The sequence below is a fragment of the Budorcas taxicolor genome, chromosome 6, assembly GCF_023091745.1.
Source record: "Budorcas taxicolor isolate Tak-1 chromosome 6, Takin1.1, whole genome shotgun sequence".
Taxonomy (NCBI): Eukaryota; Metazoa; Chordata; class Mammalia; order Artiodactyla; family Bovidae; genus Budorcas; species Budorcas taxicolor.
In genome coordinates, this window is record NC_068915.1 from 46,246,553 (window position 1) to 46,263,950 (window position 17,398).

General features: G+C 37.8%; 1 protein-coding gene and 1 non-coding gene across 2 annotated transcripts in view; one reads left to right on the forward strand and one right to left on the reverse strand.

Annotated features, from left to right (window-relative positions):
- The window catches only part of RBPJ (recombination signal binding protein for immunoglobulin kappa J region), a 111,978-nt gene that overhangs the window by 29,257 nt on the left and 65,323 nt on the right, over positions 1-17,398 (forward strand). The window lies entirely within an intron of this gene.
- LOC128050145 (U6 spliceosomal RNA) lies at positions 3,775-3,878 on the reverse strand. Its single transcript, XR_008199654.1, has one exon. It is a non-coding gene; the product is annotated as a U6 spliceosomal RNA (small nuclear RNA).

Consider the following 17,398-nt stretch of genomic DNA (forward strand, 5'->3'; position numbering starts at 1 on the left):
CTCAAAGCTTTCAGTTAACCAAATAAGTTGAAATGGAAATTTGTAAGACTTCTTCTCATTGATCCTTCTTTTTTGATTTGAAATTGCTTATTGACAATGTTATTCTGAAATTGAACATCATGTCTGTGAGCTAGTACCTAGTATCATGCACGGAACCATGTTCAAATTCTATTCTTTTCTTGAAGAAAAGGAGTCATTTCTCCTGTTACAGGTAATATCTTTGAACAACTTAAGTTTGTAAAAGATGAGTCAAGAGAGTTCAGTCTTTGTGCCTTACTGGGGAATCCAGCTGTGCTCATAGCTAGTATAAAGTAGAACATGGTGGCTCCCATAATAGAGACATTTTGCAAGTACATAAAAATAAGGAATGATTACTTAGGACTGGGGATTTCATCAGTGGCTTTGTGAAGGATTTCTTACTCTTATTATTTTAAAACCTTTTTTTTCTCCCTCCTTGCTATGCCATTTGGCTTGGGATCTTAGTTTGGGATCTTAGTTCCCTGACCAGGACTTGAACCTAAGCCCTCAAACAGTGAAAGTGCCAAGTCCTAAACACTGGACTGCCAGGGAATTCCCTTAAACTTTCAAATTATGCTAGAGAAAGATGAGTTCTGGGAATCTGGAGGCAGGATATTTTGTTCAGGAATACCTAGGATACTGTCTGTTCTCTGACCCTCCCTGTCAGGACACATGGTTCTTGTAGGAGACAGATTAATTTAAAAACTGCAAGTGCCCAGTGTTTGTAAAGATTCCTTTAAATGGAAGAAAACAGAATCAATAGAAGGGTAAGACTAAGTAGTGGCTGAGTGAAAATGTGGCTGTCTAGTCAGCTCTGCTAGACTGGGCCTGAGAAGTGTGTCACTGGCAACCGTGAATGTCTTTAGGGAGCCTGGGCCACTGTAGATCTGTGCCAAGTTAGGCTGCTTGTGCTTCTGTTCTGCGTAGCCACTGCCATTCAATTAAATTTTGTCTCTTTGGGTAAATAGAGTAGGAACTAGATTAGGCCAGGTAGATCAGGAATGAGAGAGATTATCTGTGTATCTCTTGTGCCTGTTTGTAACCCATTTGGAATGTTACACAATTAATATGAGAATATATTCTTGTATCATTATTATGATAATTTAGAAGCCTCTAGTTCTGCTTCCTTCCCCAGAGGTAACTAGTTTTAAAATTTTGAGATATATTCTTCCAATTTTCCATGTATCTAAATGCATATAAAAGTATATGAATGTAGTTTGGGTTTTCTTCAGGGCAGGTGGGCTCATATTACTGTATTTATATAGTATAATGTTTACTTTAAAAAGTTCATGATTCTTGAGTTCTTAGTGTACATTTAGAATTACTTTTCTTGGGAATTCCCTGGTGGTCCAGTGGTTAGGATTTGGTGGGCCTGAGCATCCCTGATCGAGGAACTAAGATTCTGCAAGCCATGTAGTGTAGCAAAAAAAAAAAAAAAAAGGAATTTTCCTGGCACCATTTACAAAAATAGAATGAGAAATAGATTTGTGATAAAGGGAAAGTTTCTTAAAATATAAGGAAGATAATTTACTATCCACTGTTGATGTATTTGCACGAGGTGTCTTCAGTTTTTTTAATTGTAGCAAAATGTATGTAAAATAAGACTGACTTTTTTAACCATTTTTGGCTGCACAGTTCAGTGGCATTAGGTGCATTCATATCGTTATGCAGCTGTCACTACCATCCGTCTTCAGAACTTTTTCCACCTTCCTAAAATGAAACTCTGAACCCGTAAATTAACTCTGTTCCCCCTTACCTTGAGTGCTTGGTAACTACCATTCTGCTTTCTGTCTCTGAAATTTGACTGCTCTAGGCACCTCATGTGAGTGGAGTCATACAGTAGTCTCCTTTTGTGGCTTATTTCACTTAACACGAGATCTTCAAGGTTCATCCATGTTGTAGCATGTGTCAGAATTTCCTGCCTTTTTAAGGTAGAATAGTGTTTAATTGTATGCGTGTACTACCACATTTTAAAAATCCATCCATCTCCTGGTAGACATTTGGGTTGCATTTGTTTGAGCTGTTTATTGGGTTTTTTGTTTGTTATTGAAAAGTGGATATGGTAAAATTGAATTTGATAAAACTATGCAAAGCAGTACACTCCTGTAGAGACCCACTGTTTGGAAATAGTGTTTGCTGCCACAGGGACGAGTTTACTTTTTACACCTCAAATATATTATGGCTGTTGGAAAAATGACTTAAAATGCTTATCCTACTAGTGGTGGACACCACAGTGATCAAAGGTATAATATAATGTTAGACTGGACATAGATGACTTGAGGTTTTAAATATAATCATTGGATAATTGTGGTGATTAGTAAAATATACAAAATTATGTACACTCTGAAGTGCCCAAAACAGAGATGGTGTTGTAATACATGTTCTAGTATTACATGATTTAAGAACTGTTTGAAGAATTTAAACTATTAGATAGGTGAAAGAAAACAGCCCCTGCATCAGATGAAATAACTTGGTTGATAAATGTAACCTAAAATAGGGAGGAGTTACAACCTGTCCAGCCAGTCCATCCTAAAGGAGACCAGTCCTGGGTGTTCTTTGGAAGGACTGATGCTGAAGCTGAAACTCCAGTGCTTTGGCCACCTCATGCAAAGAGTTGACTCATTGGAAAAGACTCTGATGCTGGGAGGGATTGGGGGCAGGAGGAGAAGGGGATGACAGAGGATGACATGGCTGGATGGCATCACCGACTCGTTGGACGTGAGTTGGTGATGCACAGGGAGGCCTGGTGTGCTGCAGTTCATGGGGTCGTGGAGAGTCGGACATGTCGTGGAGAGTCGGACATGACTGAGTGACTGAACTGAACTGAGCTGAATTGTGAAAGTGTCTAAAATCTTGATACTTTGTGGCAGTAATTTTCTAATTGAAGTTAAAATGAGAGGTGAGAATATCACAGAACTATCAAGAATATCAAGTGTATATCAGAGGTTCCTTTCTCTTTTTATACATTTCTCCCTAGAAAACACATACTTCCCAGATTCTCTGCAGTTCTTTTCTGTTTAGTGGAGTTGTAATTCTAGGCCTACAGCCTGAAAATGTGACTTCTATTAATACATTTCAACACAATTCCATCTCAGAAACGTGTCACGTTTTAGAACTCTTTAATACATGATTTTCTTTCATATTCCTTTCCTATTAAAATATATACCCAAACAGATTGCTGCACATCAAACTTTTATAACACTTGGCATTAGAAAATGGAAGAGGATGAAGAGAACACAAAATGTAGGTGAAGCATGGTGATGGAAAATTAAAGCAATGGATGAAAAGAAGTCCTTAGGGACTTTCAAACTAGTTCTTTCTAGGATGGCTAAAGTTATAGGACCATTCTTTAGCTTTAATAACTCCTTTCAGCCTCATGAGCTGCTGGAAGGTAGTTGGTAATTTAAATGAGATGCTTAGTGTCAAGTGGAAAGCACTTCATATCTGTTGTCTGTTAAATTTCCTTCTAATCCGTAGGATTGAGACTGAGAAGCATTTTGGTGACTGGTGAGCATCAGATAATAGGCTCCTGTTCTTAGCTGAGATTGCCTTTATTATTTTAACCTCTGCTTGCTTGGACTGCCTCTCTTTAAGTTAGTCTCTATAAATAGAGATTTTCTTAAATATGTTTATCGCATCATTGCTTATTTAACATTGACAGATATAGATGGCAAGAAGATGCATAATTAAAATACTGATATTACTAGAACAGTTGTTTAATAAATAATACATTTACCCCCGGTTTTGGTTGTTTTTTTAAATATGGAGTGCTTCATGAATTTGCGTGTCATCCTTGTGCAGGGGCGATGCTAATCTCTGTATCATTCCAGTTTTAGTATGTGTGCTGCCAGTGTGAACACCATTTACCTCATTTTTAAAAAATTCGAACTGCAACCAAGAACTAAATAGACTAACCTGACTCATCATATCACCCTACTCTGCAGAAAGTTCTGATAAATTGTAGTAAATCTGAGCATGTACAATTTATTATATCTAAACTGAACTACCAAAACCCCCTTCTTTTTTCCTAATGTATTTTGTCTCTCAGTTTTATTGAGATATAATTGACATATAGCTTATATGAGTTTACGGTATGCAGCATAATGATAACTTACATCACTGAAAGTTTGGTAAACAACCACAGTCTCATACAGATACAAAATTAAGAAATGAAAACCCCCCTCATCTTCTCCTTAGGTTTTCCTCATGTCATGAAGTAACTCCATCCTTTGGGTCACTTAGGCTAGAAACCTTGGAGTCACCATTGTCCTAGTCCTCTTTTTGCTTCATCTCCATGATCCAGAGTATCATCAGGTGTGGTTGGTTTTGTCTTTAAAATATGTCCAGAGGTTCTGAAACTTCAAACAGCTTCTATCCTGTGTGAGGCTTTGTCATCTTTAATCTACATAGTCACCATAGCTTCTTAACTAGTTTCTTCTGCTTCTTCCCTTATGCCTTTTCTCTTTCTCTGCTCCGCAGCCAAGTTCATGCTGACCTTCCTCTCTTCAGATCTTCATCTTCTTTGACTCAGAATTTGGAGTAAAAAGCTCAAGACCTTCCTGATGTTCCCTACAACATGTACATGTACACCCCGACCCGTACTCACACAAACTCCCATAACCTCTTGTCTCCTAATAACCTTCTCTTGAAACCTGTTTCTCACCAAAACACTCCTGCTTTGGGGCCCTTGGACCTGCTGTTTATTCCCTTTGCAGGAAATCTTCCTTTCATCACCTCCTTCAGATCTTTGCTCAAATATTACCTCATTAAGGGCTTATTTAAAATTGTATACCTCACCCCCTGTCTCCCTTATCCTTTCCTTCTGTTCTGTCCACAGTGTTTACCACTGTCTAACTCCATGGGGTCCTGAAGAGTCGGGCACCACTGAGTGACTTCCCTTTCACTTTTCACTTTCATGCATTGGAGAAGGAAATGGCCGCCCATTCCAGTGTTCTTGCCTGGAAAATCCCAGGGACAGGGGAGCTTGGTGGGCTGCCGTCTATGGGGTTGCACAGAGTCGGACACGATTGAAGCGACTTAGCAGCAGTAGCAGCAACGTTCTAATTATCAATACATTGTAAACTGCTGCCAAGGATTTTGGTCTTCATGTATACACAAAGATATTCTCAGTACTTTAAAAAGGGGTGGCACATTGTAGATGTTAAAATATTTGTTGAATTAATGAATTTATCAAGAGAAAGGAAAATGCTTGACGGCATGAATTAGAGCCACAGATTGGATCATCATTCACATAATTGAAATAAACATAAAAGTGTGAAAAATTTAAAACAAACATAAGTATTTCGTGAACATTAAATAAAAAATTTATAGGAAAATGTTTTGTTTTGACTTTAGAATTGTGGCATTAGTGGTAACTGATTATCAGATTGTGGCTTCAAAATCAGTAATGTTTATGCTTTACTCTAATGGGCAGTGATCTAAGTACTTTCACATTTAAGCAGCATTTAAGCATTATTATTGCAATTTTACTCTGTTATTATCTACAGAGAAGTTGTGATCGGTCAGAAATTACCCTTCCAGTGAGTTTCACCTAGTCTCTTCACTGCCAAGTCCAGAACTTGATCAGCACATTCTTTTACACTCATGACCACACAGTTTTTCAAGCCAGCAAAATTTATATTTTATTTTAAACAAAAAGAGACCTAAGCAAGTAAACTGAGGGAGAAACAAAATGATATGGAGAAACTCAATTCACTCATAACCGTTTTTGTAAGTATATAGCTTAAAGAAAGTAGAGGTAAATTTGGTTCAGACTCTTTAGTGTTTCTTCCTTAGTTTCCTCTCATATCCTGGAAGGGAAAGAAACGTCTGTTGATGGCTGTATCTGCTTGTTTTGAGTAAGTCTCTAGTAGTTTTTATGAGCTGATTTACTGTATTACTACTTTTCCTCCCTAATGTCCTTTACTCAGCACTTGAACAATGTACCTTCCATCTCCCTGTTCATTTTCCCCACCCTCCTAGCTTAGACAGGTAACAACTTGCTAACACTAATCTATTTGAAAAAGGATAGTTGTGTGTGTATGTATGCATGTGTGTGTTTATATTTAAATTATATTTGTCCATACTGTGCCATCTAGATTTCTAGCAAAAAATTCAACCATATTCCAGTTGACCCCTGAGTGTTTGTCATTTTAAGAGCAGTAGCAGCAGGCACTTAGCTCGTTTTTAATGATGTTGCTGAAAATTAGGATATATATTTTGAGAAAAGTGCTTCCCCATTTGGGAACTCCTCACAAGTAAAATTAGCTGAATATTGCATCTTCCAGAATTGCTAGATCTCAAATGTCTTTTAGTTAGTGGGTCTCACTGATCTTGAATTTAACCTCTTAGCTATAGGTGCTTGAAGTCCCCTGGCCTCCAGTGTTTAATTGGAAAAGGAGTTACTATCAAGATGGGAATTGGAATAGTTTATCATTCTTGGAAAGATTCTTCGAAAGTTGCTCAAACCAGATTTAGCTTTAGAATTGAGACCTTTATTAGCACTGGCAAAAAGGAGCTTAGAACTTAAATCCCTAGAATACATGATTTTCATACTTTAGATAATAGCAGTGGTTACTTTGCTGTCATTATTTAAGAGGACTATTTCTCAGTACTTGATTGACAACTCATTTAAAATTAAAGTTCTGTAAAACACATTCCCCAAATTATGGTATCTAATTAAAAACACATTGCATCATCAACTCAGTATTTAGAACTTTTCTTCTTAAAAATTTCTTATATATAATAGCCTGTGAGAATTTATGTAAAAACACTAACTTAGCTCAGCATGTAGTATGTCATCTATTGTAGGCACTGAAAACATTAAAAAGTTTTTTAACTTGTTGTCTCACCTATTTCAGCTCCCCTTTCTTTATTCTTTTCTTGTTAAATGTCATGTGACGTTAAATTCTGTTTTGCCCACTACTACTGCAGTTTGTGGGTATGGAAGGGTGGGGCAAAGGTCCAGAGATCTGAAACACCATGGTGTGTCCTGAGAAGTGTACGGATGTCCAGTGTGGCTAGAACAAACGTCGTCTGGAGGACACCAGAAACTGGAGCAAGGAGGAGCTGCTGCATATGTCCAGTTAAACCAAACCCAGCACCTTTTTTCCTTCATACCTCCTAATATTGTGTTCTTCCCTCAACACAACTCGGGTTCTTTGTTTCTTTTTTTTTTTTAATCTTCAGATTTTAATTCGATTTGGCTGTGTTGGCTCTTAGTTGTAGCTCATGGGCTTAGTTGTCCCTTGGCGTATGGACTCTTAGTTCTCCGACCAGGGATTGAACCCATGTCCCCTGCATTGCAAGGTGGATTCTTAACCACTGGACCACCCAGGGAAGTCCCAAACTCAAGTTTCTCCTAAAATAAGCCTACCTAGGTATGTTTTAAAAGCTGGCAAGTTTCTGTAATACCTTTTGATGATCTTTTAAAAGTTTTCTGTGGAGATTTCTGGTGGTTTGAGAGTAATAAAATTTGGGATGCTGTAAAACAGTATGTGACCGATAAAGTCTTTGGAGTATTTTTTTAGCTTTTATATTGGAGTATAGTTGATGTACATTATTGTGCTAGTTTCAGATGGACAACAAAACGTTTTGGTTATACATACACGGTGCGTGAGCTCAGTTGTGTTGGACTCTTTGGGACCCTATGGACAGTAGCTTGCCGGGCTCCTCTCTTCATGGGATTTTCCCAGTCAAGAATACTGGAGTGGGTTGCCATTTCCTTCTCCAGGGAATCTTACCAGCCCAGGGATGGAACTGGGTTTCCCGCATTACAGGCAGTTCTTTACCACTGAGCCATCGGGGAAGCCCCGTATACATATACATGTATCTGTTTTTCAGATTCTTTTGCCATTTAGGTTATTGCAGAGTATTGAATAGAGTTCCCTGTGCTATAAATAGGTCCTGTTTTCTGTATAGAAAAATTAACTGATATTTGACTGAATATCCTCAGTTAGTACATGATTTGCTCATCATGAGGCTAAGACTGGGAGCAGTCCATGGGGAAACATGGCAGTACAGCTTCTTAAGGGAAATAAATTTCATGCTTGTTTTTATCAACCAAAATTTATATTGATAACTACTACGATTTACACGTCAGCTTTAAAAGATCTTTTGTGTGCGTAAGTTCATGCACAACCTGGATCTCATTTGTAGGAATCAAATGAACTTTCTGACTTGAGCAATTAAATATGATTCTAATCCTTCTTAGTGGCTTTAGTGAATGTGCATATAGTCTCTTGCTAAATTATAGATAAAAAAATCTATTTATATACACTGCCTACATTTTGGTTAAGATGCATTTATAAAATTAGATTGTTGTTGTATCAGCCAGGTTGAAGAATAAAGCTTCAGTGTTGGACTTGATTTCTTCTGATTGCTTCTGGGAGATAGATCAGCGTAGCAACATGAGTGTGGGTTTTAAAGTTGGACACATGAGAGAGAATATTCGACCAACCACTTTGAGTCTCTGATGCATTATGTTGAATAAATTAGTGCTCAGATCTCCAGGAGCCTCAGTCTGTAAAAGAGGCAACTAGTCAGTCTTAGAGCAGGATGAAATAAAATACCATTAGGTTCCTAGCATGAGGCTTCTTAGGTGTTGCTACTGGTAAAGAACCTGCCTTCCACTGCAAGAGATAAAAGAGATGCGGGTTCGATCCCTGGGTTGGGAAGATCCCCTGGAGGAGGGCATGGCAAACCCACTCCAGTATTCATATCTGGAGAATCCCAGGACAGAGAAGCCTGGCAGGTTACAGTACGTAGAGTGGCACAGAGTGAGATGTAAATAAAGTGACTTAGCGCATGCACACACACACGTCCCTAGCTTAGTTCCTGGCATATTATCAGCAGTGTTAGCCCCAGTACCACTTCTCCAATAATATTTACGACAATATTGTGTAGAAAAAGTGTTGAAATTCCAGCTGGAGGGTCTAGACTTAAATCCTTGTTCTTTTCTCATACTGTGTGTTTTCTTGGGTCAATCACTTGACCACAGACTGTCAGTTTTCTCCCCAATAAAATGAGATTATGAAAAATGAGATAATGAGTAAACATTGGGCTTTTATTCTTTATTATCTGCTGTATTTAAAGCCTCCCTTAGTTCTCAGTGATTCACATTATTCTTCCTGTGTAAGAGAGGAACTAACTGTACTTCAGGAACGTTAACCTGATAGTTACACATAGGATATGTTTATTTTGACGGACAGAGTGTAGGAGACAACGTGGATTTCCTTCCAGGAGGCTGTAACATATATAGAGGCTTTGAAAGGTTTTAAGCTAGAGGAGGGAAATGATCAGTTTAAAAGGTGATTGTGGCTGCAGTGATTCAGTGTACCAGGTCCCTTGTTTCTGTTGTTCATTATTATTTTCCCTCCTGCCCTGGTAGAATTGTTTTCTGTGTTCAGCTATGCCACTATTAAGCTTTCCGAAGAGTTACCTGTATTTTGTAATCTGTATTCCCTACAATCTGCAGTAAATCTAAATCTCAGGAATATGTAGTTTTTTCTGACATTCATCTGTTGAATCTACTCTTTTAAGCAGGAAATAATTTCTGTTTTTCCTTAGCATGTGCTTTTTAGCATGTTCTCTTTAGCTGGGAAACTTGTCATCTTCCATTCCTTGTCTGTCAACCTTTACACAAGCTGTTCCACAAACCCAGAGTCTAGCAAACCTCTCCCAGCTACTTTCTTTCCTTGGAAGCTCTTTTTATGGCTTGCTTTTATTAAAAGTTTCCTGGTCAGTCATCCTAAAGCAATGTTAATTGCTTTATGACATAAATGTGTGTATTACTTCTCTTCTTTTGTGTAGCTTGAGTGTTCATTCTTCTTATAACTATAGAGTGCCAAGCTTGAAGCAAAAGTAGAGTGAATTTTTAGTTTTAAAATATGGTACATAGACTTCTTACTGTATCACTTAAATAATGAAGTGTTTTTAATGTCTTCATGGGTAAGAAAGGTGGAGCGGGGGGAAGAGGAAGGAGGAACCAGGTAACCTGCCAGGGCAATCACAGAAGCACTAAAACCTGGTAATTAGCCGTTGATCTATTCATTTATCTGCATGCTCTTCATAGAAGTAAGCTTTAGAGAAACTTTTTACACGTTTAATGACTTCCATGGAATTAAAATGATTCAGTAATATTAGCATCAGGAAGGGGTGTTATTGAGGGCATTACTGTTGTGTCTATTAACGAATTCCATTTTATGCAGGTGTGTTGTAATTTCCAGCTCTCCTTCTACATAGAATAGTTGGTCAGAGGAGAACCTGGCATCTACCAAGTGTTCCAGACCCGTCTTTTAGGTTATTTTAATTCCTTGAGAAGAGAACTGAAGAATCAGTTGGGGCAAAGAGATTTGTGGGCTTTGGATAGATCCCAGTAAAGCAAGCTAGTGGTAAAGAACCTACCTGCCAATGCAGGAAACTTAAGAGATGTGGGTTCGACCCCAGAGTCAGGAAGATCACCTGGAAAGGGCATGGCAGCCCACCCCAGTATTCCTGCCTGGAGAATCCCAAGGACAGGAGCCTGGTGGGCTACAGTCCATAGGGTCGCAGAAAGTCGAACACAACTGAAGCGAAGGTACTCAGGCATGCAGGAAAGCAAGGGCTGTCACTGGTCACTAAGCAAGGACTCTTCCTCATTCACATGAGGGTCATATAAAAAATGACAGTGTTACATAGCAGTAGCAGCAGCTGGCTTGCTTGTCTTAGTTGCGGCTTCAGTTGACACAGTGCACTAGTGGCTTAACATACCAACACTTAAGTCCTTTTTTTGTTTGTTTGTTTGTTTTTAAGTCATTGAAATTATGAGACTGTCATTCAGATGGAAGCATTATAGTTCTTCGGAAACATTTTGATCTCAAAAGGAAAGGAGAATGATACAGATATACTGGCTGAGGTGTTGTGAGGTGCATCGAAGTGTTCCAGCCTGTGGCTTACCTTAACATGTTCTTGAAGTACCATGGCGTGGATTAAAAGGTATGCTTTAGAAATCTTCCAGTGATCCCCCAAGGTCATGGGTAGAACAAACACTAATGATTCTATATTTAATTAACATGTATTTTAAAATATTTTAATACTTAGATTGCAGATGTGGTTATGGATTTATGGCAAAAGTATTTTTTGTTTACAAAAAAACTATATATCCCAAGCTTGTTGAATGAGTCCCCTCTCCCCCTCCTTTTGAGATATGGTTATAGGATACACTGGAGTAGACATTTTTTGCTAAATTTTAATAGTAATCGGTTATAATTTCTTTCATGAAATAGTTTGGGGATTATTCCTCTGTTAGTCTGTAATTATCTTCATGGTTTTCAGCATAGGCTAGTTTCTCTGCAGTGCTGTCATTTCATGGTAGCCTGAACAGGAAATAATTGGATACAGTTCTTCAGTTAGGGTATTAATTTGGCCAAACAAAATAATTTTTACATGGACCATTTATAGTTTGTGCTGTTTTTGTCTTTTACAAAAAATTTTTGCTGAGGAAAATGAGTGATTCATCATTAACAGTGTGCTTGTTCTCTCTTCACCACCGTAAGTGTACAGTTAATCTTCCATGTGCTTGAGGTATGTAGCCCCACTGTTACTGTGGTTGCTAATAGTGGTAATTCTAGGCTTCATATTACCCTCTTGACCATCAAAAATCTTTAAGGTTTTTCTCTTCATAACATTTTATTTGAGTGATGTAGTCAAAACCATTTCTTAATTATTTGAAACCTTGGAAACCTCCTAATTGTGTACTATGTGCTTGCTACTAAGTGTTTTCTTCAAGATGTGGAAGTGAATCAACCCAGGGAGAATGCTGAATTCATGTATGTTACGTTGGGTTCAAAATTCTTTATCTTTTAGGTAATGAAGGAAAATAATGTTGGGAAAATAGAGGTTTAAATCATGGATATATAAGTGTAATAGAAGTACAGTGGAACAGCCTGTAATTTTTATCATTTAGGCTACCTTATGTCGAGAATCTTTTGATGCGTCAGCAGTTAAATTATCAGTGGAATTTAGTTGTTAAATCTAAGACAAAACTACTTTTTATTAAATTCTAGCCTATAATGACAGTGAATCAAATTTCAAGGTGAAGTCAACTGTCGATTAATTCAACAGGTGTTTTATGTCCAATGTGGCAGTATCTACTCCTTCGGAAAAGATCTTTTCTGACATAATGGGTTGGAGATGGTATTGATACGTTATCTACAAGATATATTTCTCTGTAATATTTGCCACTTCAGCTTAAAAAAGTCTCCTTTTATATCTCCTTTTAGATGCACTTGGGCATCTGTCTGTTTCTCTTTAACGCCACAGAGGATTCTTGATGCACAGCCAGAGCTGGGTACTCCTTTTCTTTTGGAAGAGCTTATACCTGAGTGGTTAAGAGCTGAGATTCTGCAGCCAGCCAACCTGTGTTTCAGATCTGGCACTGCCTTGTTGTTTGGACAGGTTGTAAGAATGACTTGGGAAAAAATATAAATTTATGTATTAAAAATACAATACCATAAGTATATACTATTATGTGTATATACACACATATACATACCTTAACACACACCACTTATATAGATAAATTATATATGCATTTAGTGCGGAATTGAGCATGCGAGAAGCCAGTGTTAGAGTGACAGTGGTGATGATTATTAAATGCTGTATCGGGAACTCCTTTGTGTGGGGGTGTAATGCTGTCACAGTTTCTTTTCCTGAATCTTATACCTTCTTGTATGGTCTTCCTGGAGTTAAATAAACAATCACTCTTTGACTAATGTTTTCAGTTCTTTGAGCTTTTTCTCATCAGTGAAAGAAGGTGGGCGCTAGATACTGGTAATTTCATCTGTGGTTCTCTTATCCTGCTAGTTTGATTTGTGTTTTTCAAATTTCAGGTTTCCACCTATTCATTAGTGGGTCAAGAACTCAATTTAGTGGGTTATGATCAGCATTAAGACATGTAATAGAAAAGAAAATCAGCACAGTGAATGTAGAAAGGAGTATTTTGAAACAAACTTGTTTCATTTTTTTTAAGCTGAAGTAAACAAGATATGCACATTTATGTGTATGTTGATTGGATTGTTTCAGTTCCACTAAATGTATGCTTCCCATAGTAGTAGATGTCCCTCAGAATGGTATTAGTTTTATATTGTTTTGCCTTGCTGAGAAAAGGTGACCAGGATAGGTTCCAGTCTGTGGCTCCTAGTGATATGCGAGTGAAGTTTAGTATAGGAGATTATCTGAGGAGTAGGAAGAAAAGGGAAACATAGTAGCCACGCTCTAGAGGGCATTAACTCTGCCTGTTTTATCAAGTAATCTAGTATACTGTCCCTTGGCATGTATTCTGGTGTTAATCAACTCTTAAATCAGTAGTTTTCAAACTGCCGATGGCAGCCCATTTTGCAATCAATTTAAGTTGCTGTTCTTCTCGCCACCACCCCCCACCTGACAAATTAAGCAGGAAAGAACAGAAAAGGAAATGTCATGAGTGAATCACATGATATAGTTGTGTGAAAACTCGTTTCAAGGGTACATATGTGTACTGTATTGCAGACCTAAGTTCTAGTAATGGTCAACTGGGAAACAGTATGAAACTCCGTCTTGTAAGTCTGTATTGTCAAACTGATCTCAGCCAGAGAAGACTTCACATATTTAAAGCAGTATTATTAGCTCAGTAGTTTTATCTCTGACATTAGGGAACAGTTACCAAACTATGAAACTTCATATTTGTTTTTTATAGTATTATTTGTGTGTGTGTACGTGTGTTTTCTTGTTGCTTGCTTGCCCTGGTAAATATTTAAAGGCTCATAGTGTCAGTGATAGTGAAGTCTCTGAGTCGTGTCTGACTCTTTGCAACCCTGTGGACTGTAGACAGCCAGGCTTCTCTGTCCATGGGATTTTTTCCAGGCAAGAATACTAGAGTGGGTTGCCATTTCCTTCTCCAAAAGGCTCACAGATAAGAAATTTATAATATTTCTTAGTTGTGGAGGAGTTACTCTTTCTTTGATGATGAAAATGACCCATGCAATTAAAAAAGTTCAGAAAAACTGATGATACATACTAAAATCTACCCAGTTCATTCTCCTATTCCTTAGATCTTAGAACTTTTTCATACTTTCTTTGCTTTAGAAGGTAAATATAAAGGTTTAACACTGAAAAAAATTTTACCATAAATCAGATATATCACAAGTATTTAAGATAGTTAAATGTTAGAGCTTCTGTTTTTGTGAAGATTTGATAATTTAAAATTTTTTATTTTTCGTGGATTAGTGCCTCTGCTATTCCACTATCCACATAACAGCACATATTTGCTTTATAGACTTATTAAAAATGATCAGAGTTTCTGGTGAGTATTTTTTTTAAATTAAGCCTCAGAGTAGGATAGTGTCAGCATTTGTATGTTTTAAGGTTGTGTTTGAAATACAGTTTCCTCCTCCCTAGAAAACAATAAGAGAATGAAGACTTCTGGTAAATTGTTTCATAACAATGGAATTTGTACATTAGTTTTTTACACCTGGGAGTTGAAAAACAGAGAAAATCTTTGCCAAAATAATAAGCCAAAAGATAATAAACACAATTCATTTTTCTCTGCAAGTTCTTAGAAATTGAGTCAAAACTATACATAGCAGCTGCTCTGAATTGGGTGAAATATACTCCAGTTCAGTTGCTCAGTCATGTCCAACTTTTTGTGACCCCAGAGACTGTAGCATGCCAGACTTCCTCGTCCATCACCAACTCCTGGAGCTTGCTCAAACTCATGTCCATCGAGTCGGTGATGCCATCCAACCATCTCATCCTCTGTCGTGCCCTTCTCCTTCCTTCAGTCTTTTTAAGCATCAGGGTCTTTTCAGATGAGTCAGTTCTTTGCATCAGGTGGCCAGAGTATTGGAGTTTGAGCTTCAACATCAGTCCTTCCAATGAATATTCAGGACTCATCTCCTTTAGGATGGACTGTTTGGATTTCCTTGCAGTCCAAGGGACTCTCAATAGTCTTCTCCAACACCACAGTTCAAAAGCATCACTTCTTTAGCACTCAGCTTTCTTTAAGGTCCAACTCTCACATCCATACATGACTACTGGAAAAACCATAGCTTTGAATAGATGGACCTTTGTTGGCAAAGTAATGTTTCTGCTTTTTAATATGCTGTCTAGGTTGGTCATAGCTTTTCTTCCAAGGAACAGGTGTCTTTTAATTTCATGGCTGCAGTCACTATCTGCAGTGATTTTGGAGCCCAAGAAAATAAAGTATCTCACTGTTTCCATTGTTTCCCCATCTATTTGCCATGAAGTGATGAGACCGGATGCCATGATCTTAGTTTTCTGAATGTTGAGCTTTAAGCCAACTTTTTCACTCTTCTCTTTCACTTTCATCAAGAGGCTCTTTAGTTCTTCTTCACTTTCTGCCATAAGAGTGGTGTCATCTGCATATCTGAGGTTATTGATATTTCTCCCGGCAATCTTGATTCCAGCTTGTGCTTCATCCACCCGGGCATTTCTCATGATGTACTCTGCATAGAAGTTAAATAAGCAGGGTGACAATATGCAGCCTTGACATACTCCTTTCCTAATTTGAAACCTGTTGTTTCATGTACAGTTCTATCCTTTCTTTCCGTGTACAGTTGAATCCTATTATTATTTCCCCAAGCACCCCACCCCTGCCCCCAGACCCCCACCCAGCCTTGTCTTTTCTCAGACTTCCTACTTATATCAGTGGCATTACTTTTCATCATCATGTTAGTCATGTTTACTTCCATCATCATCACTTTTGGCCTCATGCTGCTTATCCTGTTGGGTGCAAGGTTTCATGCAAGGGGATACCCTTGTGGCATTTCTTTCTTTATAACTGTGTCCCTTTTACTTTATCATAACGCATGTGAGCAACTTTTTCTTTGAAAGCTTTTTCTCCTAAACTGTAGTTTAGAAAGAGAAACTCAACTACCTTCTAGTTATAGTTGCCCTAGAACTGAGAGCACTGACCAGAGGCAGCACCTCAACCACACATCTGGAATTAGAAGAAAACATATCATAAATTACTATGTCAATTATTAGATACGGCTCCATTATACTTTTGGTTACTAAAAACAGATCAGTTAAAAATACCCCCGAAGAATGAACGTTAAGGTGCTTTGAAAGTATTGAAAAGTTGTTTTAGATTCTGAAGGTAACAAAGTTTAAAAAAAATAGATCTTTTAAGTAAATGATAGTATTTTTAGAATTAGGAACTTTCTGAAACTACTTTTTAATTTATTACTTAAAAAAATAATACTATTTTGCATTTCTGTGGGATCTGGGGTATCTGTTAAGAATATTAGAACCCATCTTGAATATGAACCTACTTGAAAATGGGCGTATGCTTTGGAACTGTCATAAAAATCAGGGAATCTCTTTCTTCTGAAAAAATACAGTGGAATCAGTTGATGTTACACTGTTGAACTGTTAGCACATGTAGGTGAGTGATGAGCAGGGAAATGTGCATGAGTTTTCTTGGAAATGCCAGACTTGTCATTTCAGTGAGGAGTACAGCTTTCATAATGGAGACCATATCAACTGTGTAGCCAGTTTCCTACACCTCAGAGTGAATGAGCTCTGTGAGGCTCTGGTAGCTGATGAAGAACTGCAAATAAAATCATGGCGGCCGTAGTTGACCTCCGCAAGTCTTCAGGGGTTGCTTTAACAATTACCGAGTGAACATAAAATCTTGAAAGATCATAACTGAAAATGCTAGTGGTCAGGAAGGACGACTGACTCCTTTTCCCCTCTGCCCCTTAATTATTTGTTATAAGGAATCCTGGGGATTCCTAGGGTGGGAGATAGGACAAAACATTTTCAAAGCATTTACTTTGATTGAGTGTTTTTGTGTTTTATCATAGCAATGAGTGAATGAAAGTGATCAAAACTGTATGTTGAAGTGCTGGTGATAGCAGCTAGATTAATTGTGCATGAAATTGAACTTATTAAAATTCCTTTATATTTGAAATTCCTGTGGAAAAAGTACTCTGAGTGAGAAACTCTAGACTCGGGGCAAGAATAGTGGAGAGGCAAGTAATAGAAGTATATAAAACTTGGAACAGGCAGAATCCATTGAAAGCATTCACTTTTGAAATAAAAGCCCCTGCGTCCTCTGCCGGGAGCCAATTTCTAATCCTTCCCCTCCCCAGTCCTCCACATTACACAAATTTTTATTTTGTTGATTCCTATATCCTCAGCCCCAGGACAGTGACTAGTCATAGCAGGTACTCAGTAAATACCTGTTGAATGAATGAACTTTTTGAGAACACTAGATTTTAAGATAACGTGACTGTCCTGCAACAGCAGAATAGGCCATTCTCTTATTTACCAACCTCTTAATTTATAAATAGAATGAGTAGATATATACAGAAATGGATTTTATTTTGAAATGATCTTG